General features: G+C 34.9%; 2 long non-coding RNA genes and 2 pseudogenes across 3 annotated transcripts; 3 read left to right on the top strand and 1 right to left on the bottom strand.

The window, feature by feature from the left end:
- The first annotated feature begins 8975 nt into the window (after positions 1-8975).
- LOC112755743 (uncharacterized) lies at positions 8976-15290 on the top strand. Of its 2 annotated transcripts, XR_003814619.2 has the most exons (4): positions 8976-10318; positions 12355-12440; positions 12695-14322; positions 14698-15290. It is a non-coding gene; the product is annotated as an uncharacterized lncRNA (long non-coding RNA). The 2 variants fall into 2 exon arrangements; XR_003179070.3 differs by lacking the exon at positions 12695-14322 and having other exon boundaries at positions 14698-15082.
- A 526-nt stretch (positions 15291-15816) lies between these two features.
- Positions 15817-17233, top strand: LOC140173521 (uncharacterized). Its single transcript, XR_011862681.1, has 3 exons — positions 15817-16568; positions 16657-16772; positions 16982-17233. It is a non-coding gene; the product is annotated as an uncharacterized lncRNA (long non-coding RNA).
- An 814-nt stretch (positions 17234-18047) lies between these two features.
- LOC112755741 (mitogen-activated protein kinase kinase kinase 5-like) lies at positions 18048-21585 on the bottom strand (annotated as a pseudogene).
- A 142-nt stretch (positions 21586-21727) lies between these two features.
- On the top strand, positions 21728-24045 carry LOC112755740 (protein PHOX1-like; annotated as a pseudogene).

Here is a 24045-nt window from a genome sequence, read left to right as displayed (position 1 = left end):
TTCAAAAGATTATACATTTGCAAAGAATAGCAAATGAATTGCCTGATGTATTTTCCGATACAAAGAGGATAACCAAATCTTATATACCAGCGGAAAATGCCCCAATTCGAATTGATGTCCCAGTAGGACAAGTAGCTACTGAAGCGAATTCACGCCAGAAGCGTGGCAGGGCGGAAAATGTCCCAATTCGAATTGATGTCCCAGTAGGACAAATAGCCACTGAAGCAAATACACGCCAGAAGCGTGGCAGGCCTGTCGGTTCCAAAGACAAAAATCCTCGAAAGAGAAAAGAGGTAAATATGATTCCTGTTGAAAAAGACATAGTAAAGACACCTGCAGTTGTCCAAAATTCTGATATAACGCCAGAAGACGTTCAGGTACCTGAAAATTGTGAAAATGACGAGATCTCGATAAATTATGTCTTTACAGGAGAGAAATGGGACCGAAATAAGACAATTGTCAATGAAATATTTGCATATAATGTGGCATTAGATATCATGCATGAAAGTAAGGATCTTGAGCCAAGATCAGTCGAAGAATGTCGACAAAGAAATGATTGGCCAAAATGGGAAGCAGCCATGAAGGCTGAATTAGACTCACTTGCAAAACGTGAAGTCTTTGGACCTGTAGTCCGTACACCTGCAGATGTAAAACCTGTTGGATACAAATGGGTATTTGTGAGAAAACGAAATGAGAAAAATGAAGTTGTGCGCTATAAAGCCCGACTTGTGGCACAAGGTTTTTCACAAAGGCCCGGTATAGATTATGAAGAAACGTATTCCTCAGTAGTGGATGCGATAACATTGCGTTATTTGGTCAGTTTATCTGCATATCATAAACTGCATATGCATTTAATGGATGTGGTAACAGCGTATTTATACGGCTCATTAGATCGGGATATCTATATGAAAGTCCCCGAAGGACTAAAGATATCTAAACCATCCAATGAATATTCGCAAGGGTTATACTCAGTCAAATTGCAAAGATCTTTATATGGTCTAAAGCAATGTGAACGAATGTGGTATAATCGTCTTACTGAGTATCTGGCCAAAAACGGTTTCAAGAATGATGATATATGCCCGTGTGTTTTCATAAAGAAAACTGCTTCTAGATTCATTATAATTGCTGTGTACGTTGATGATTTAAATATCATTGGGACTCCTGAAGAGATTCCAACAATTATAAAAACTCTAAAAGAAGAGTTCGAGATGAAAGATCTTGGAAAGACTAAGTTTTGTCTCGGCCTGCAGATCGAGCATATAAAAGGTGGGATCTTTATTCATCAAACAACATACACAGAAAGAATCTTGAAAAGATTTTATATGGACAAGTCACATCCATTAAGTACACCAATGATCGTAAGATCTTTGGATGTGAAAAAGGATCAATTCCGTCCTAAAGAAGAAAATGATGATATCATTGGTCCTGAAGTACCATATCTTAGTGCCATTGGAGCGCTAATGTATCTTGCTAATAATACGCGACCTGACATATCATTCGCGGTGAATTTACTAGCAAGGTATAGTTCCTCTCCAACCAGAAGACATTGGAGTGGAATCAAACAAATTTTTCGATATCTTCATGGAACGGTTGATATGGGATTGTTTTATCCCTATGGATCCAAGTCACAACTAGTTGGCTATGCAGATGCCGGATACTTGTCTGATCCACATAAAGGGAGATCTCAAACAGGATACCTGTTCACATATGGTGGTACAGCTATATCTTGGAGGTCCACGAAACAGACGATTGCTGCAACATCCTCTAATCATGCTGAAATACTGGCGATTCATGAAGCTAGTCGCGAGTGTTTTTGGCTGAGGAGTCTGATTCAATATATTCTATCATCATGTGGACTGATTGATCATAAGATAGCTCCAACTGTCCTGTTTGAAGATAATGCAGCATGCATTGCTCAACTTAAGGGTGGATACATCAAAGGTGATAGAACAAAGCATATTTCTCCCAAATTCTTCTTCACTCATGACCTTCAAAATCAAGGGACAATTGATGTCCAACAGATCCGCTCAAGTGACAATTTGGCAGATTTATTTACAAAGTCACTCCCAAAATCCTCCTTTGAAAGATTGGTACATGAGATTGGGATGCGCCGATTTCGAGACATTAAATGATGTCGGCAAGAGGGGGAGACTGTACTCTTTTTCCCTTGGTCAGGTTTTTTTCCCATTGGGTTTTTCTTGACAAGGTTTTTAATGAGGCAGTCCCCATTACAAAGGATATTGTACTCTTTTTCCTTCACTAAGGTTTTTCCCACAGGGTTTTCCTTCAGTAAGGTTTTAACGAGGCAATAATCCTAAATGGACATCCAAGGGGGAGTGTTGTGACTAGGAAAGGATAAGAATGGATGTTCATTTAATGGGCAACCCATTTTCTACGTTGAAGAGAACAAGTTCTTAGGATGAAAGAAATAAATGTAGTTTGAAAAGTAAACTTCTCTTTGCCTATAAAAGCATGATCTGAGGCAAGAGAATATACACAACAATAATAAAAAATCAAATACTCTCTCTTTATGTTACAATCAAATACTCTTCTCTTTATATTTCTACTACAGTTCTTTCTCTTCTTTTATTTTATAAGTATTTTAAATTCTATTTTCTATTACTCTTTACATATAATATTAATAGCAATATTAATCATCTTTATTATATTGAGATTGTAACAATAAACAAATGCGATTCTCTCTTTCTTTATTTTTAATACTTCTTTCTATCTTTGTATATATATACACAATACAACATATAATATTATTATATATATATAAATTATTATTGAACTAATTATTTTAATACTAGAGTCATCTATTTATACATCTTTATTTTATATATCTCTTTTATTTTACAACAGTACTTAATATTTATTTTATGATATGTATTACTCTAAATTGATTTTAATTTGACAAATTGTCATTAATTAGACAACAAGAAAAATTATGCAACTTAACTTTAACAAATAAAATTATACAAATAAAAAAAAAATAAAATGATACTAAAATTAATCAATTTTCCATTTACAATTATGCAAATTCTTATTTTGTCTTTTTTTTATATATTTTATTTTTCAGGGACATAAAGGTGTTGAATAATCCTATTTCAATTAATCAAACATAAAATTTATTTTTTAACAAATTATATCGATATAACAAACGGGTTTATTTTTTTAATATATTACATGTATACTTTGTAAATTAGCCCTTTAAAAAAATATATTACAAATTCTTTTAAAGATAAACCATAAAAAATGTACCTTAATAATTTTATCGTTGATAAAAATACGTTTAAATTTTATTATCGACAAAATTTTTTTAAATAACTAAAAAAGCAACAAAAATTACCAACATTAAATATATATTCTCAAAACATACTTTAGAGAATAAATATTGATACGTTTTTTTGCAAGCATAACTAAAAAAAGATATATTTTTATCCCTAAAATTTTATAATTTTTATGTCTATATTTTTTTTGGTGATTTTTTTATTAATATCCAAAAATAAATTTAAAAGATAAAATAAAAATGAGAGATCAAAATTTTATCCCATTTTATATATGTATATTTTAAAGTTATCTAAATATTTTTTATAAAATTTTAGATCAAATATATAAACAGTTCGTTAAATGCAAAATTATTTATCACTTACAAATAAATAATATTATTTTTAATTATTTTTATTATATTTTTTAATTATTTAAAAATATTTTTTGTCAATATTAAAATTCGAATGCATTACAAAATATTCAAGTGTAATTTCAATATATTTTACCCATTTTATAAATGTACTATACAATAATATAATAAGATAGATTAGATACACAGTCGCGCGCATCGCGTGGGGTCCACAATAGTTCATATTAATAATAGAGTAGTCTGTGCAATGTACAACAACATATGTTATTGTTTAAATTTAAAAAGGATAAGATTAATTTTAAAAAAAATCTGAGTTATATTAAATAATATCAAGTAAAAATTGTATATATAATTTGAAATACGATGTTTAGTAAAGAAATATGATTAAAAAAAATAAAAAATTACAATAATATAAAAATTATTGATATAGTAATAGAAAAAACTCAAGCATATAACAGTATAATATTCGTTATTTAACAACTATAATTTATATTAGACGTGCATAATTTAAATTTAAGACATTAATCTAAGATAACTACCAATTTTTATTTTAACAAAAAATAAATATCTTATTAAAAATAAATATCAATATTCTCTAAAAAGATGAATTTCTTTTAAACATCTTACTTTTTTAAATTTTTTTATTTATTCTTATTTATTTTAATTTATGTACTGTACTCTATATTTTATATTCTCAATGAAATAAAACAAATTTTTTTTATAAATAACCAACACAAAACAAAAGTTCAAAAGTCAAAATACAAAACTCTTTAAAAACCATAACAAAAATAATAAAACTTCTATTTTTTACATTACATAAAATTCAATCCCTAAACTTAAACATTATCCTAACATATAGTAACTTTTAGCCTGGATCTATCAACAAAATTATAAAAACCTATAGAAATATGGACATCATTTTCATCATTAATCTAAAAAGAAAACTCACAATTCTAAGAGAATTATATATGGCATTCAGGTAAGAGTTTTTCAGATTAATAGATATCAATTTATCCAAATGAAAGATTATTTTGAACGAGATAATATACAATAGTTAATCAACTACATATCAATTTTATTAGTGCAGCTTTAGTTACATATCAACTTTATTAAAGTTAGTCGATCTATTATCAAAATTAAAGCTAGATTGATGAAGTCCACTCCTGAACACTCTGGTCATTATTGCAAGATCTACAATTACGATTACATTACTGAACAAAACATTACTAATTGACCATTGTAAAAATATTGAAAAATAAAAGTGATACTATACAAAAGAAGTCAGAAGCAAGATGAATTTGATAATAATCATTATGTATAACTAATGGCATACTATAATTAACAAATCATAAAGTATGATCTATATTTTATTCGCCAAACTGGTGTATAAAGAAAACTACATTGAAAGTAATGCCCCAAGACAAACAACAAAATTAAAGATTCAAATTCAAATATAAAAAAGTAAAACTAACACAACCAATTAGGAATATAAAAAGCATAGAACCTCCTTTACATAGTGTGACCATGCCAGATTTATGACTGAAGAAAAAAAGAACACGACAGATTATAGTAGAATTTGAATTCAAATTTGCAGTCAACATTATAATTAAGTTATAGTTCTAACAAAGTACAATAAAAAAATAATAGCTCAATTTATATAAGGAGTAATCCATTTATAAATTTTTTCTCCCCTAATTACGCTCGTTTAGCTTAAGATTATATTCTTGAGTCACAATAGAATCTTAGGTTTTGGGAGAAGAAATAGCTGAGCTCTTCATTAAAATGGGGTTTGAGTTAGACTTTGGGCTCATTATAGGCCCGGTTCAATCGGTTTGTCTTGTTTAACCAAATTTTAAGCCAAAATTTATATTTTAATTATTTTTTTTAATTTATAAAATTTAATTTTTTATTTTTTAAATAATAATTAATTTATTGACTAATTATTTATTTATTTTATAGATTTTACACAAGACAAAAATATCATAAAAAATCTACATTTTCAGAAGAAAAACATAAAAAATTTAAGGCTACAATATCAATAACTTAACTTTAGGATTCAAACACATGCACAATAACAATAAAATGCATAGAAAAATAAGAAATCAAAGAAGATGTTCTAAGAAAAAACGCCAACCTAAAATACCAAGACAAGAATGAAAAGGACGAGTGCTTCTAGAAACTTTGATAGAAGGAGAAATCAAAGAAAAATATGGAGTTTTTACAGAAAAAAAAGGGAAATGGAAGAAAAAGAAAGAAAAAGAATGAGACTATGTATATATAACTATTAGTAGGGGTAAAAGGGTAACTCTACCCTTTCTAAATGTTGTCTATGGTTACAAAAAAATTGAAAAGACGCGCGAACAGTTATGGAAAAATAAAACGCCAGTCTAATTAAATAACATCGAATTGTCTATCTACGTTGTTTGAAATCACGTCGAGAATACCGACCTACTCAAGTAAGACGTGTTGCTCCTGTACGGCTTCTCAACGGACTTAAAGTAATAGCTCGACAAACTTCTTTGCTCGAGATCCAACTTCAATAAACTCATTCATGAGTAGGGGCACTATTCATACCATGACCCAAAAGAAAAGTCATGGCCCAATTTTACTAATCCAACTCCACAAAGGATCCATAGGAGCCAAACAGATCTAACCATACTAGTCCAGTTAGACGTATAGGTCCACCTACCCAATCTACTTGGACACGAGCGCCATAACCCGAATCCCACCCAATTTGCATGGCAAGTAAGACCATGTCAAACACTACTTCAGATATTATTCACTGCTAAATCACTACCTCAACGTGGGATAAATCCCCATATACCGAGGAAGAAACTGCCCACTATTATGAGTGGAAAGAATTAGGAGTGATAGCCAAGTCATCACCTATTTCTATAAATAACCCCATCAAAATAAGGTATTAATCTCAATTCACTTAAACCTGCTTTAAACATGTGCTAACTTAAGTATCAAAATTCTTTACAAGTACTCCTACCACCGTCTAAGCGAGGATGCTGGAACATCCACCATCCCAGAGAACAAGTCAGATTCTTCATCCAAATGAGTCCAGACCTTACTTCTAGGCCCAAATCCACCTTGGTTTCAAGTATTACCACTACAACAAATATGGCCTTTAGCAACGCCAAATTTTACAATGCCTTAAAACCATTCTCTTAGATAAGTTTAGACAACGGAAAATCGGTGAACCGGTGACAAAATCGGTCCGAGTGAGCTTTTTGACCGGATAAGGAATTGAACCAAAAAGACCCGATTTGAACCGGTCGAGTTTGGCCAAACCCGGTGAACCGGCGGTTTCATTTAATCCGGACCGGTTCGAACTCTTTTTTTTTTTCTTTTTTTCTCCTTCCTTGAAACGACGTCGTTTCGATTAAAATTAAAAAAAAAAAAACAAACTCAGTAAACTGAGCTGCTAAACCTGAAATCCTAACGCCTCGATCAGTCCATCCCCTTTCCCTGTTTCCCTTCCCAAACCTTTTGGCCATGAGAGACCACCTGAGAGCTGAGAGCTGAGAGCCTGAAACAGAGAGTGTGAGGCTGTGAGGGAGACCCATTCAGCCAGCGCGGCAGCGCCACCTCGCCCGGCTCACCGTGCTCACAGGAGGCAACCGCACCAGTGCGCCACCCACCACAGCCAAGAAGCACTTCCATCGAAGATTCAAGTCGCCTCCTGCTACTGCTACTGCTTATCGCCTACTGCTCGTTGCCTACTGCTACCAGCCTACTGATATTGCTACTGTTCGTCACCTCCGATCTCCCTCTTCTCTGCTCGTCCCTCCAGCCTCCAGGTATGTATTTTTAATTTTTTTTAAGTTAGTCAGGATTACAAATTTTCAATCATTTAGTACTTTAGTTAGAATTAATTGATTAATGATATTCATTATGTATGTTGATTTCTGTCTGATTTATGTTAGAATTTAGATTGTTGATTGTTCAGTTTTTTGTAACATATTGTTGTTAATTTGTTATATATGTTGATTTTTGTTTGATTTCTCTTGATTATTGATTTATGTTTGATTTCTGTTCAGTTTGTTGATTATCCATTGTTGTTAGATTGTTGATTGTTGATTATCTGTTATATATGTTGGTTGCTGTTGTATATTATTCTTAGTTGTTAGTGGATTGTTGTTGTACATTATTCCTGGAGATTAGTCATTTAGTCTTGGTTGATTAGGAATTTAGGATGGCTTCATCAAATACACCATTAGAAACACCAACTTCTCAGGAACAAGAATCAACTCCTGATCCAACAATTGGAACCCAAAAAAATTAGTAATAGAGGAAAAACTGATCCTGCATGGGGCCATTGTAAACAAGTTGTGGATAAAGGAAAAACTGTTCTGCTATGTATTTATTGCGAGAAGCTTATTAGGGGTGGAGGAATTAACCGGGTTAAGCATCATTTGGCTGGAAAAAGCGGAGATATTGAGGCATGTCGAAAGGTGCCAGGTGTGGTGAGACACCAATTCAATCAAAACATTGAAGATCTGTGGAAAATACAAATTAGAATGAAACCAATCAGGATGTAGCTCCAGATTTGTCTGATAAAGAAAGATATCCAGACTTTGAAATTACTCCTTGAATATAATCCATGAATTGTTATTTTCATTGTGTTAAATTGATTTGTTTATATAATAGTACTAACAAATTGTATGTTTATTTTCATATTACTTATATTTAGGATTTGAGACTTAATGTTTATTAAAATGTTATTGGAGATATGTTTTTAACTGTTAATTTTTAAGCTTTTAGCTATTTTATATGTTTTACTTATGTGGGACTGGTTCAACCAGTGACCCACCAGTTGAACCAGTAATCTAGTGACCCAATAATCTAACCGGTTCGATTCTGACAACTATGATTAGTATAGTTCTAAAAAATAGACCGGACCGGCCGGTTGAACCAGTTCAATCAGAAACCGACGATGCAAACAGTCCGGTCCTCCACCCATAATTGCTCCTGAAAAAACCGCTGAGGAATCGCCGAACCGGCCGAGAACCGGTCGGTTGGACCGGACCGGTAACTGGCCGATTCGGATAAAACGAGATCGTTTTTAAATTTGTAAAAAAAAAAGGGAACCCAGTGTTTTGAGAACCGGACTGGACCGGCCGATTCGACCGGATTAACCGGAAACCGGCCCTCTTACCGGTCCAGTTGATGGCAAAAAACCGATATGCAAAAAACCGGTCAAACCGGTGGTTAACCGGTAAACCGGGTGAACCAGTTCGGTTTTCAGGAGTGCCGGTTTGCTATTTCTAACCAAAACTGCACCGTTTTGATTAATAAAAATTGGGGAAAACTGAAAAGAAAGCCCAAACGGGCAGAGAGATAGACACCCCCCTTTCCCTTCTCTCTCTCTCTCTCACCAAAATCCAACCCTAAAGCCAAAACCTTGCTAACACACACCAAAGTCGCGCTGAAGGAGAAGGCGGCGAGAGGCAGAAGACGACGATAGAGCTCACATAGTGGGGGACAGAGGAACTCGCAGCTTCAATCTCTGGGAGAGGAAGCGCATGCACCGTCGGAGATGAGGGAGACGATCACGACGGAACAGAAAGGACGGCGGAGTCTAGAGAAGAACTGGACGCTGGTGGCTTCTGCAGAACGGGACGGTGTTGGCCTTCTGGGAGTGTGGCGGACTGGAGGTGGCGACTGGAAAGTGAAGAAGAAAGGGTATTGATCGAACTGAACTAGGTTACAGGCGAGACGAAAGGTTCGAATTGGTGGCGCTCAGTCGCGGAAAAAAATCCGATAAACGGCGGTGAACGATCGCCTCGATCACTGTCGAGTGACCAAATTGATTTGGGGATTAGGGTTTCTCTGTCCATCGTTGCCTCTCCATTTTTCGTTGCTTGCTTCTTCGACGTCGTCAACGGTAAGCTCCTCCAGTGCTTCTTCAGTTTGATTTCTGGGAGTTGATTGCTGTTTTTCTGGAATATGTTGATCGTGAATCGTTGTTTTTCTGGGTTATATGCTTGTTATGTGACTTAAGTTTTTTCATTGTTCATTGTTGTTGTGAAGAGAGCTGGATTGTTGGTATTTGATCTGACTTTTGGACTATTATTGTTAATTATATATAATGTTCTGAGTTATTTTTGTGTTGTTGTTCTGATTTTTGGACTATTATTGTCTGACTTGGTATTTGTTCTGATGCTAAATTAATTTATTAGTTATTGACTTTTTGGTGACTTTATTAGTTATTGACTTGTTGCTGAGTAAAATTATTCAGGAATTTTTTATTTTGAAGATGGAATAACGAGACAGTGATCACCAAGTTAAAAATTTTAATATATTTATTTTAATATTTAATTAAACTGGTTCAACCACGGTTAACCATTAAACCGTTGAACCAGTACTTCTACCGGTTTATTGACCGGTCCGGTTCTCAGAACCTTGAGGGAACCACGCGTGAACCAACCCCTTCCCCCAATCATTCATTCATTTCATCATTTGTCACTATACTCCCTGTACTGGAGATTGGAGAACTCTGAAAGCGAAGGAACCCTAGCCCTCCATCGGAAGCCGCCGTTCCCAGGTCGTCAGCGCTGCCGCCGTCCCCAGGTCGTCAGCGCCGCCGCCGTCCCCAGGTCGTCGAACGCTAACCCAGTAACTCGGCAGGTACTCTTCATCTTCGCTGGCTTCTCGGCACGGAACCAGGTAAGTGGCTCGTCTTCATCTTCGGTCTTCTTCTTCAATTTTTATTCCATTTTTCTTCAATTCTTCTTCGGTCTTGGTTTGAACTTTGAAGTTTGGTTCTTCAATTCTTCTTCTTTGGTCTTCCGTCTTGGTTTCCAGTTTGGTATTCCCTTGTATTTGATGGTGGTTAATGGTGGAAATGTTACAAATTTTGAATTTTGCAAATTTGTATGTATGGTTCTGAACTTCTGATTGCTCTGTCTTGTATTCACTATACTCTGATTGCTCTGTTAGTCAGTAATACTTACTCTGATTGCTGAATTGGTAATCAATAAATTTGCCTTTTTGCTGTAAATCGGGACTTTACTAGGATTTGTTAAATTTGTTGCTGAATTTGTTGCTTCCCAGTCACAGAATCAGAACAGAATGCTCAGTCAGTGCTTGATTGATTGGCTTTGCTCACTGATTGTATTTGATGATAAATTTTAAATGGATAACTTTTAAATTTTAAATTTGCACTGCCTATGTTACTGATTCACTGTTCTTTTAGTGCTTTTTGTTGTTGTTAATCATTGTGATGAGCTTTGTTAAAATTTGCACTACCTATATTACTGAGTGTTCCTTCGGTGCTTTTTGTTGTTGTTAATCATTGTGATGAACTTTGTTAAAATTTGCCCTGCCTATGTGACTGATTCACGGATTCATCCCTCTTGTCATTATCATTGGCATGAACTCCGAACCAAAACCCCAACTCTCTGGATAAAATTGTAACGAAAGCTGATTGGGACTTTTTCTTCTACTTAAGGTATGAATCAGAATGATGAAGCCAAGTTGTGAATACACAAGTGTCAACGGACTATAATATATATTGAGTTTGTGACATTAGAATGGTGTAATAATAACAATAATGGAGTCATGTTATTTGAATATTGAGGTTTAACATTTAAACTCTCAGCTTCTCAGCCCTGTTTGATTCTTCATCTCAGGCAATTGAATCGAATCAACCAGGCCTTCCTTTTCTTTTTCTTTTAGCTGATTCTTAATTTTTCTAATATATGTAGCTTTCTGAATCAAGTGGATCAGATTAGGTAGTTTTCTTGATTTGGTATATTTTCGGAGACGCATTAGAAGAGCTATTTTATTATTATGTTTGCTATAATAATATTCACATGTTCTGTATGCTTGTGATTGTTTCGGTGTTTACATTTTCTTTCCAAGTCACTTGCTGTGGTTGGTCTTTGAGTTAAGGCTTTGTATGTGTGTGTGAGAATATGTGATAATGTTGAATGCTGTTGCATCTAATAGGAGTTCTTGGAGTACCCTCATCTTTGGTCCTTTATAATTTATTTATTATTTTATTCTAAAATGGTTTTTCCGGTTGGACCGATTGGACCAATGAACCAGTGACTAAAGCGGTTTAATGACTGATCCGGTTTTCAGAACCTTGATGATTAGTTCTCTGAAAATGTTCTGGTTTTGTTTTGATTTTAATATTAATTTTATATTGATTTACTCTGTGATTTTGATTTGGAAATTGGTTCTCTGGAAATGCTATTTTGATTTTAATATTGATTTGGTGTAGTGCTATTCTGATTTTGATTTGGTAATTGGTTATCTAAAAATGCTGTTCTGATTTTGTGTTGTTTTTAATATTGATTTTGGTCATTGCTTTGTTTTGGTCATTGATTTAAAATAGAAAAATATTACCACAATTATGAAGATTTGTATATGGTTGATTGGTTTGGTGGCTTCTACTCATGTGCTATTATTTTGAGTCTCCTTGAACAGTTCAATGCAAATAAGTTTGATTTTGTTGTTAATTTTTGGATGTCATAAATCAGAAAAGTGTTTTGGTTCACTAAGTATAGTGAATTTGTCTATTTGTGCCGGTAGATAGGTTGAAGGTGCTTTTGTTACGTGATAACTAGTGTCTTTGGTGGGTTTTGTTTGATTTATAGGTGCTAATGCTAGTGTGTAGTCATGGAAGTGATAGTAACATTAGTATTAGAGTTATGGTTATGAATTGCTTATATTTTTATTCTTTGTTGCTGTTGTAGTTTGTCTCTTTAAAACCAGAAAAAAGGGAATCAAATAGTGCGTCTCTCGGTAGCTGCCACTATCTTAGACATTGAGTTGCACTACGGTAAATCATTTAATATATTATTTTTTTAAATTTGTTTGAAGATTTAATTGTTAAGAATATTTAGTGATTGATTGATTGCTTAAGCTTCTTTGCATAATTTGTTAGATACAAATTGTTAGTTTTATGATTGGTTGAGATGTTCTCTTTTAAACATTTGTGGATGACTTCTAGAAATCCTTTAGAAGTAATAAGCTTTTGATTGGAAAAATCACTTATAGTTAGTCTAAAACATATGGCCGTGTTTTTTATTTTAGTTGACAAAGTAATGGACAAAAGGTGGACTAATTTACCAAAACATACTGAGAGTTACCAACATGGTGTTAATTCATTTTTGTATTTTGCCTTTTCTAAAGGGAGACCACAAGGACAAGAAATTCTTTGTCCCTGTTTGTGATTGAGCTATACAAATTATTCTTCGACTGAAAACTCATGAAACCAAACTAATCATCTTTGTTCCTTCATAATAAAATTAAAAGTAAATAATCATTTTGACACCCAAAAGATTCAAATTTTAACAAAAACTATTTTCAAAAAATAATAACACCAAAATGACCCTCACATTCGGTTATAAAATTACTAAATTACCCTTTCACTATATCTCTCTTTCCATTTTCATAATTACCCACCAACATTCTCCCATCCTAAGTCCTAACCCATTCCACCCCACTACTGCGACCCCTCTATTGTCGTTTAGACCCATTACCACAACCCCTTATTACTACCTCAGTCTCATTTTTTTTGGATGCTTTCTCCCTTTGTTTATGACTCGTTCTCTAACAATCTCTCTTGCTTTCTGTCTCTATCTCCTTGGATCATTATTTTCTTTCTTGTTAAAAGAAGTTAGTGAACAAATACAAAAAAAAAGGACTTATTAGCCAAATGAAATAAAAAAAGAGAAGAAATTAAATATCAACAATCCATACTTGCTCCACAAATTCTCATCTCACAATCCTTCAACAAAATTATTTGAATCAATTACCATATAATAATAACAAAAATCATATATAAATTATTTTTCTACATTGACAATCCATTAAAAATTATTAAAAATAAAATTTTCACTTTAAATTTTGAAGCCACAAGTCATGAGTTATATAACCATTTGACACAAGAAATTAAACATCTTACCATCTTAACTGATTATATTTCTCATTATAAAAAAAATGGAAAAACCCGAAAACCCATACTTTTGAAAATCAGACCCAGGAACCTCTCGAACCGGAACTCGAAAACCCTAGTCATGTCACTCCCACAACACGGCTCTCCCTCTCAAATCTCAATTGAATTTGAACCTCACTCACGGCCACCGCACGGTCGCTGCCACTTCTTCGCGCCTCTCGCGGGCGCCTCTGTGTTGTCTGTGTGCCGCCAGTCTGTGCTCGTCTTCAGTCAGTCTGTCACTCTCACAGAAGCACGTACCCACACAGCCACACAGGCAGCGGCCTCTCTAGCCTACCAAGCCCATCCCACCCCCAAATGAACGTAACCTAGCCTACCCTAACCCCATTTACCCCCAAGCCCCACCCCCAAACGAAGAACGAAACCTAGCCGCTCTCTCCCTAGGTCTCAAAGCCTCGCTCTCTGCACCTCCCAGCGCCGGTGAGGGACCGTTCCTCCCACCACGTTGCAGCGCCGCCGACCTTCCTCGCAGCGCCACCCTTCCACTGCTTCCAGGACCTCCTTGTGGACAGAGCAGCTCCGCACACACCCAGCCACAGTCAGCGCCCAGCAGCCCAGGACCTCCCTCACAAGTCGCACCCAGCAGTAGCACAGAGCACCCGCCACCCAGCACCATCCTCGCAAGTCGCACCCAGCACCACCCACTCACCCAGCGGACACAGAGCACCGTTTCAAGTCTATGGAGCCCGAGCCACCGAGTCAGGTATGTAACTTGACTGAAATTGCTGTTCTGTTTGTTGTTCATTACTTCATCTCCAATTACTTCAACTGCTTCTGGTTTGTTTTATTCCGTTGAATTACTGAAACTGTCTCTGTTGTGTTTTGTTTTGCTGTTCTGTTGAAACAGGATATTGTTGAATGATTTAGTATATGTTACGAGAAACAGGATATTGTTGAATTAGTTTTGTTGAATTAAGTTATTGTTGGTATTGTTGCTGGTTGTTTAATGATTTGGTAAATTGCTTGATTTTGTAAACAGGATCTTGATTTTGTAAATTGCTTGATTTTGTAATCAGGATCTTGATTTTGTAAATTGGTGTTAAATTTATTTTGTTTTTCAATGTATTCGTTTATGCAGTTTGATGTCAGTTGAAGCTTATACAATTTGCTGCTCTTAGGCTCTTCTCGAAGCCTTTTACACTTCTCAGTTCCCACCAGCCACCAGCACCGAAGACTTCTTCCTAGTTCCCAGCGAGCACCGACCCAGCAGCCAGCAGCGTTCTTCCCAGCAGCCGCGCCTAGCCACGCCAGCGAGCATCGACCCAGGAACATAACTATAAGTCAGCTTGGGGAGAAATCCATTTTTGTAAGTTGGCCAATACACATTGTCGAAAAATCTGATCCTCTCGGTAAGGCTTCAAAACAAAACTGGATTCAGTGTCCATCTTAGTGTTAAGCCGGTTACAGTGTTCTTAAATTGAAATAATTTTAGTTAAAAAAAACAATCATAAAAAAAAAAAAAATCATAAAAGGCAAAAAATTATACCAGTTTCTATATCTTTGAAAGAGGAAATCAAGTTGATGATAGCATAACTTCTCAACTTCAACATTGTCAGGCTTGTCTGTAAATGAACAGTTAATGACTTGTGAAATTATTGGTCTCAAATTCTGGACATTATGCATTTGTTTTTCATTAATATTAGTGGCATTCTGGCTTTCCATATTCGTCAAAATATCACGAAACTGCCTAAAGCGGGATAATTCAACTTTAATGGAATCGATATTCAAATTACCATGGTATTCCCCTCCATGAACATCTTTTTCAAAACCGCCAAAACACGTTTGAAATCAGTATAAATTCCTCCCTTATGTACAACCATGTTGCTGGTTGTTTCTGGAATTTCTCTTCCAATCAAATACTTAAGCTCTGTTTATAATAGTCCGTGATTGCCTTTCTTTCGGAGAGATGCAGACAATGCCTTCTAAGACAATTTTTATAGTTGGTATTGTAGAAAATTTATCTTTGATACCATCTTTTAACAGTATCAAAGTCAGCATTTTTACCAAATCCATGAACCACTGCTTTTTGTGGAAGGAAAAAGGGAGTGGTTCATGAATTTGGTGAAAATGCTGACTTTGATACCGTTAAAAGATGGTATCAAAGACAAATTTTCTGCAATATCAACTATGAAAATTGCCTCCGAATGCATTTTTTGCATCTCTTCAAAGGAAAGGCAATCACGGGCTATTATAAACAGAGCTTTAAGTATTTGGATGGAAGAGAAATTCCAGAAGCAAACAGCAACAGATTGGTGGTTGTACATAAGGGTGGAATTTATACTGATCTTCAAACATGTTTTGGCGGTTTTGAAAAAGATGTTCATGGAGGGGAATACCATGGTAATTTAAATATCGATTTCATTAAAGTTGAATTATCCCGCTTTAGGCAGTTTCGTGGTATTTTGACGATATAGAAAGACAGAATGCCACTAATATTAATGAAAAACAAATGCATGATGTCCAGACTCTGAGACCAATAATTTCACAAGTCATTAATTGTCCATTTATTGACAAGCCTGACAATGTTGAAGTTGAGAAGCTATGCTATCATCAACTTGATTTTCTCTTTTAAAGATATAGAAACCGGTATAATTTTTTTTTGCCTTCTATGATTTTTTTTATGATTGTTTTTTTTTAACAGAAATTATTTCAATTTAGGAACCATGTAACCGGCTTAACACTAAGATGAACGCTGAATTCAGTTTTGTTTTGGAGCCTCACCAAGAGAATCAGAATTTTGAACAATGTGTATTAGCTGGTTTATAGAAATGGATTTCTTTCCAAGCTGACTTATAATTATATTGTCTCTGCATTTGGACAATGGGTATTTAAAGAAAATATACATCCAGCGATGTCTACGGTCTACAATCATGCAAAAGACAAATATCCTGACGAGTTTATAAAAACTGCATGCAACATTTAGATTTCCTGGAAATCCAAAATGAAAAGGTAATTAAAATTTTATGTTATTTGATTTTTTTATTATATATTAATTAATTAATTAATTATATATATATATATATATATATATTTGCAGCCAAACTCACTTCTGAAGATTCAAGAGCTATTTGTACAGCATTACGAAATCATGTCACCATCCATAGAGCTCACGAATACAATTTGTGGGACAGCACATAGTATCAATGATTCATAGTAAGTGCTAATTAATTTATAATTTTTTCCTTATTATTTTAAACTTATTTTATTTTCGTTTTTTTTAGTAATACTCCTTTATTTAACTTATATGTGGAAGGATTAGACATTTAAAACATTTAAAAAAGGTTAGTTTATATTTATCTCTATCTATCTATGTTTGATCTAGAGTTTCATTGATCTGATGTTACCTTTTGATCTTTCATAAGGGTTGATCTTCTCATAGCAAACTATTGTTAGAGAGCATTGGTAGTGGAACAGTTCTCTGAATTGGCAGGAACCTGAGCAAGAGGTTGTTCCTTATTTTTTTAATGGGACGTTACTTTACTGTACTTTACAGTGCAGTTATTGAATTCAGTTTATAAGTTTAGTACTGATAAATTTTGTTCCACTATACAATATCAGCTGTATCACCTGCTTTATTTAGTGATGTATTCAAGAGAATTGAATTCAGTTTATAAGGAATTGCAGAATTTCCCTTGACAAATCAAAAAGTTACAAAGTAGGTAGAAGTTAGAATGTCTTATCATTCTTCAACTATGACGATAAATTTAGCATACCCAAACAGTGTAAATCTATTCCATATTAAATTCCTCCAGACATGTTAAATTGGTATCTTGAGGGCCTTGGCTTTTTATAACAAGAAAGGAATCCTAAAAACCTAAACAAGATTTTAGTCTCTGGTTCACATCAAGGTAACTAGAGGGTTCATCAAACATATATATCTCTGCATTTTGGATGGCAACAACTGCAATGGCAAACCTTTAGAGCTCTCCACCAGGAAGATCACCAACATTACTATCTATAACTTGGTTAAGCTCTAGATCAGCACAAAGCTCTGCCTTCTTATCTCTCTCATCTTTCTGATCAAGCACCTGCCCCACATTTCCTTGCACTGCTTTTGGAATGTGGTCAACATACTGAGGCTTGATGATAGCCTATATATAATTCAAGATCAATCAAAATAAGCACAATTACTAAGATGTATACACATTTTTTTCTTACAAAAAGTATGATACCTTTTTAATAAATTCAAGCAACAGCTTATAGTTGAATAGTGAGTGCTCAAAAATTTGTCATCACATCAAAACCGACATTACCAGGTACAAAATTAAAAACAGTTTTATTGAACACTAAGACAAAGAATCCTACAGCAATCTACAATGCCTTCAAACTTGCATTAACATATTCAAAATCTTTGTAATCTGTATTACCTACTTTGAAGATATGGGTAGTGGTAATGTAAAATGGGTGCTCAACTAACATTTCTTGTGTGACAATGTTAATATAGTATATTTGTGAAAATAAGGCATTTTAATGTACCAATGTTTGATGCAGTTGCCTACAAACTAATTCTGTGACTTGATACTTATTTACAGAAACAAACTGGCTTAACATATTTTCAGGTACATTAACTTAACAACAATGATATGCTGTAAATCACTTGTAAGGGAAACAAAATAATAAGTAACAAACTTCCCTGAACCTATTTGCAAAATCATTGCATTGCTTCTCTTTTGAAACAGTTTTACAAACTAGCTTAATAGACACTAAGCTTCTATCATGAGTTTTGTTGAAAATCTTTGTGCTCATGGAGGCTGGCAATACATCATGTCTATTTTTGGTATTATCTTTGGGACTAGACGAAGTATCCTACAAATAATTGAATATAGTTGTTATTCCATTGAAAATGTAATAAATTATGAATGAATGAATGATGATGAATTGAAGTGTGATTAGCACTTACTCCTTGGTCTCCTTTGTGACACAAATTTAAATGAGGATGAATTAGAGGATTATCTCGATCATGAAAATTGTGGAGAAAGGGATGGTTAGGAAGCATTGCTGCCGAAGGTCTATCAGCAGGGTCCCTTCTGAAACATTGCTGCAGGAAATCCATTCCCACTGTTGATAAACTCTCTGGTATTGGTGGTGTGCTCTGTAGTACCTTGAACATTGCTGATGGCTACTCATCAAATACAAAAATCCAAAAACTATATGTTATTAGATGAATACTAATATGAAAATTGGATAAAGTACTATTTTGGTTCCAATATTTGGGTCGAATTCTGATTTGATTTATAACGTTTCAAACATTTTATTTTATTTCAAAAAGTTTTAAAGAGGTTCATTGTGGTGCTATCATTAAATTTGATACTAATAGTGAACGGAATAAGTGATGTGGACGTTAATAACATTACTGGTTAAGTTATATCTTTTTTCATGTGTTAGAAAAACATAACTAAAACTTTCTTGTAATACTTCTCTTCAATTTCCTTTTTGTACAAAACACCAAATTCTGATTTTACTGACAATCACTTGCATACTGAAGTCAAATGCTACTGGCTCTTCAATATGCAAATTGTTTGTGTCAAATTCAATGGTGGGACAACATTGAACTCACTTAAACGCTTTTTTTGGGATTGAAATAAGACGTTTGAAAGTTTTTAGAATTGAAATAGAATGTTTGAAACGTTAGAGACCAAATTAGGATTCAGCTCAAACGTTAGAGACCAAAATAATACTTGATCTTATAAAAATGTATTTGATAGTTAAGACGTACACATATTTATGTTAAGTAACTTATCCACGATTTCAGTTATCATCTTCACGTAAATAATTATTGCGTTATATATAGTAAGGTAGTTTGGTTACCCTTTCAAGGTCACTCCAAGGAGGCTTTCCTTGACAACATTTCAATGATGGTGCAGCCTAAGCTCCATACATCAGGATTTGATTCATTCTTAATGGCAGCTTTCATCACCTTCAATTAATTCAAAAGGGGGTATTTATTGTATTTATTATTAATCTAAATCACTATATTATATAGTTGATGATGATGAGAGTAATGAATGAAATACCTCAGGAGCCATCCAATAAGGACTTCCCTTCAAAGAAAGTTCATATGAATTCCCTGAAAGCTGCAAATAGCACATTACATTATTGTTCTTCAGATATCATGACCACCACAATCACAACTAAAAACCAAAAAAGAAGTTACAATGTATATAAAGAAACTCACAATTTTGGCCATCCCAAAATCTGCAAGCTTGACAATGCCAGATTCATTAACAAGCAAGTTTGCACCTTTGATATCCCTAAAGAACAAGTCAACAAGTTCCAATTTAGACTTTATTATAAAAATAAAAAATAAAAAAATAAAATCAATTTTACTTTATAGGAAGATTCAGCTTATAAATCACTTGTCAATTACATCAAAATAATCTATCAAAATTTTAAAACAAGAAATTTGTCTTGTACTATTTATCAGAATTGATACACATGTAGGAGAGTATTAATTATCCGAATAACTAAATTGTTCGATGTAAAATTTCTTGAAAATCAAAATGACATTTTACTCATTAAACACATCACATTGATTTCATTCAACACAACACAAACAAAAATTGTTTTGAACAAAGAATGTCATGACCTGTGGATAGTCTTGGTGCTATGTAAGTAGGCCAATCCAGATAGAATGTTTCTTGTGAAATTTCGAACTACAGATTCTGTCATAACTCCACAATGCTCCCTAATAAATTTATTAACTGATCCTGGATGAACATACTAAATATATATGTACAAATGATCACAAATTCACAAAATATTAATTATCCTTAATATTAATTATCCTGGATGTGTGGTGTTACCACAAGCTTGGAACAAATAAAGAAAAAATTAATGAAGTCACTCACTATTTCACTTCCATAATACTGCACTATATTTGGGTGGTGTAGTTGATGAAGGATTTTGATTTCCTGAGACAAAGATGGAATAAGCTAAAACATGTCAAAAAATTAACTACACTATTTGAAGCTGTTTTTATGAATATTTATGGCATAGTTCATATCTCCTGTAATGTCAATTGCCATAGTCAGGGCCCAAATAGATAGTGCTATGTGGAGTTGATTCTCTGATATATTTTTAAGTATAACGGTACGAGTTTAATTTTGATGCATAGAAAGCTTTGCACGGTCACACAATTTATAGATTACACAAGGACAGCGAATGTCATATAACTTAAATATTAAGCAGTAGTGTGTAGAGAGGTTAATGTAATTTACCTGTTCTAGTTGCTTTATGCACTCAGCAGATGTAGGATCATCAGGAATTATATCCACTTTCTTCATTGCACAAGAAGCTCCAGTTTCTCTATAAAATCGTACACATTAATAGCTATAAAATCAAGCATATTAGTGGATTGTATGAAGATGAAGAATGAGCAGAGAATTGTATACAGGTTGGTTGCATGATAAACACTTCCAAAGGTGCTGCGACCAATTAGCTTCCCCTTCTGCCATTGGCCTTTCATTGATGATGAAACTCTAGGAGGAAGTGGCAAGGGATGTGCATCAACATGGTTATTTTTGGGATTAGAAGAATAAGCAGTACTTAAGCTAGCAGGGCAAAAATGAACATTATTTTTGTTATTATTAGCTTGTGGTAGGTGGTGGTGATGATGATGATGATCCAAATTCAAATCATTGTCATTGAATTGTTGAAGGAAATTATTGATGGTGTGATGATCAAAGAAATGTTGTGCATTGTTGTTTGATCCATGTGGACTAGTGACTGGACTAGAGAAGACACTTGATGAAGCACTCTTGGCAGCAACATGCATGCTCAGACCAGAAATACTCACACAATCATCATCATCATTTTCATCATAATGACACAATGATGCGGCAATTTTGCATGAACTATTCCCTGCATTAACATCAATCGTTAAGGAGAGAAATACAACTTCCAAAAAGAAGATCAAACCATTAACATTTAAGTAAAAGAGGATGAATCCCTTCCACTCATACACCATAATTAACTAATCAATATGAGACTAAATGGAGTCACCAATATTTGATTCAAGAGGCACAAAAAAGCAGAGAATGGATAAGAAATTAACCTGCCAAGAAACTTTTAGCTGGAATGTGCACTCTCAGATTATTTTTTGCTTTTTTACTGGTTTTTGAGTGACCAATTATGGGGAAGCCAACAGGGAAAAAGAAAGATCATGAAAGTCCCAAGGAAAAAGAAGCTAAGGTTCCTGCTACTAATAAGACTATGGACCGTAGCGCCTCAAAGGTCCTTGATGAAGACACTGCCATGTTCATCAACATGGCACAAGAGCTCAAGGAAGAAGGCAACAGGCTATATCAGAAGAAGGATCATGAAGCTGCCATGTTGAAGTTTGAGAAGGCTTTGAAGCTCCTACCGAAGAATCACATTGATGCTGCACACCTTCACACAAGTATGGCCGTCTGTTACATGCAAATGGGACTAGGGGAGTACCCTCATGCCATCAACGAATGCAATATGGCGTTAGAAGTCTCGCCTAGATATAGCAGGGCTCTGTTGAAGAGGGCAAAGTGCTATGCAGCGTTGAATCGGTTGGATTTGGCAATGAGGGATGTTAGGATTGTTTTGAATTGGGAGCCTAATAACCTTACAGCATTGGAGATCCAGGATAGTCTGAGAATTACAATGGAAGAAAAGGGTATCACTATAGATGAGACTGAGATTGCTTTGGCTACAATCGCAGAGCCTCTAGGTGCCCGGTTGCGAAAAGTGGTGAGGGAGAAGCTAAAGAAGAAGAAAGGTCATCACCAGAAAAGTGACGAGAAGATGGAGGAGGATAAGGAGGTTGTGCACAAGGAGGTGGTGCAAAAGGATCATGTGCAGGAGAATGTGAAGAGTCATGTTAAGGATAAGGATAAGGAAGTGGTCAAGAACACAATCGAGAAAGACAATTTGGAAGCAAGACCTGTTAAGCGGCGAGAAAAGCCGGTTACAAGGACAGTGAAGTTCATATTTGGAGAGGATATAAGATGGGCGCAGCTGCCGGTGAATTGTAGTTTGAGGATGATAAGGGATACAATAAAGGATCGGTTTCCACAATTGAAGGGTGTTCTTGTGAAGTATAAGGATGGAGAAGGTGATTTTGTTACAATAACCAATGTTGCTGATTTAAGGCTAGCTGAAAGTTCCGGTAATGTGCTGGGATCAATTCGACTTTATATTACAGAAGTGGATCCTTCACAGGAACCATCTTATGATGATAAAACCATGGTGAGTGGGGTGCCAACTTATGTTAGCAAATCAGGTGAGGATATAGAGAATGTAGCTAGGCAAAGAGCCGAACCGGTAGCAAACCGGGTGATTACTGTGGAGGACTGGCTTGTCCAGTTTGCAAGGCTGTTCAAGAACCATGTTGGGTTTGACTCTGATGCATATCTAGATATTCACGAGGTTGGAATGAAGCTATATTCCGAAGCAATGGAGGATACTGCATCGGATGATGATGCTCAAGAACTGTTTGAAATTGCAGCAGATAAATTTCAAGAAATGGCAGCTTTGGCATTGTTTAATTGGGGGAATGTTCACATGTCTAGGGCGAGGAAGCGTGTATCCTCTGCAGAGGATGGATCAAGAGAGTCTTTGGAGAGTATCAAGTCTGCATATGACTGGGCTCAAAATGAGTACACAAAAGCAGAAACGAGATACGAAGAGGCTGTGAGAATCAAACCCGACTTCTATGAAGGACTTCTTGCACTCGGGTATCAGCAGTTTGAGCAAGCAAAGCTTCATTGGTGTTATTCGGTGGCAACCAATAAGGACCTGGACATTGGTGCTTCTGAAGAGGTTTTGCAGTACTATAACAAGGCAGAGGATAGCATGGAGAAAGGCATGTTGATGTGGGAAGAGATTGAGGAGCAGCGTTTGAATGGATTATCCAAATTCAACAAACATAAAGAACAGTTAGAGAAAATGGATTTGCATAATCTTTTCCGGGATGTTTCTCCGGAGGAAGCCGAAGAGCAGGCTTCAAAGATGAGGTTACAGGTATATCTTTTATGGGGAACGTTGTTGTATGAGCGCTCTGTTGTGGAATATAAGCTAGGCCTACCCACATGGGAGGAATGCTTGGAGGTTGCTGTTGAAAAGTTTGAACTAGCTGGAGCTTCTTCGACCGACATAGGTGTCATGATAAAGAATCATAGTTCTAATACATCAGCACTTGGAGGTATGTAATTCAAAAATATGATTCATCATGTTTACATCTCACATCCATTTTGAGTCTCAATTATTTCAGGGCACTAAGAACACATTTTTAAATTTTAATAATCACAGGGTTCAAAATTGACGAGATAGTGCAGCATGGAATGAGATGTATGATGGGTGGCAATTTGATGTTCCATCATTTCAACTTGAACCATTGTTTCGTCGGCGTGTTCCAAAACTACATGACATGGAGCAATTTTGAGTGTTCTTACTTAGA

This window comes from Arachis hypogaea, chromosome 6 (assembly GCF_003086295.3).
Source record: "Arachis hypogaea cultivar Tifrunner chromosome 6, arahy.Tifrunner.gnm2.J5K5, whole genome shotgun sequence".
Taxonomy (NCBI): Eukaryota; Viridiplantae; Streptophyta; class Magnoliopsida; order Fabales; family Fabaceae; genus Arachis; species Arachis hypogaea.
Note: the sequence above shows the minus strand (reverse complement) of the source record. Positions and strands in the feature narration are given on the sequence as shown.